The following is a 558-nucleotide window of genomic DNA, read 5'->3' as shown; positions in this document are numbered from 1 at the left end:
GAGCATCCTCGGCGGGGAATCAACATACCAAATTCAGTTCGTGATATCAATATCGTATCACTATCTTAACACAACATACTACAACATACAACCATTAAAACGATCTTCGGCCTCACCGGCGGCCCCAGCAGGAACTCAGCACAGGAAAGGACTTCGGCCTCACCGGCGGCCCCAACAGGAACACAGCACAGGAAAGGTCTTCGGCCTCACCGGCGGCCCCAGCAGGAACACAGCACAGGAGCGAACGTTTTATTCGGACTCGACGCTTGTCCGATCAGCCTGGACGAGTAAAACGAGTTTGTGGATTGGCCTGTTGAACAGGCCACGTTGCGTTCGAATTTGACAACTGCGGACGACGTTTTTTTCATCTTTGAACACCTCAGTAATCCTTGCTAACTGCCAATCGTTTCGAAAATTGGTTTCTTTCAGTAGGACAACGTCGCCGATTGAAAAGTTTCGGATCTTGTGTTGCCATTTTGATCGTCGTTGCAACGTTTGCAGATACTCTTTTCTCCATCTGCTCCAGAATTCATTGGCGATGTGTTGTACTCGTCGCCA

This window comes from Clytia hemisphaerica, unplaced genomic scaffold, assembly GCF_902728285.1.
Source record: "Clytia hemisphaerica strain Z4C2 unplaced genomic scaffold, Clytia hemisphaerica genome assembly, whole genome shotgun sequence".
Taxonomy (NCBI): Eukaryota; Metazoa; Cnidaria; class Hydrozoa; order Leptothecata; family Clytiidae; genus Clytia; species Clytia hemisphaerica.
This window is presented reverse-complemented; position numbering follows the sequence as displayed.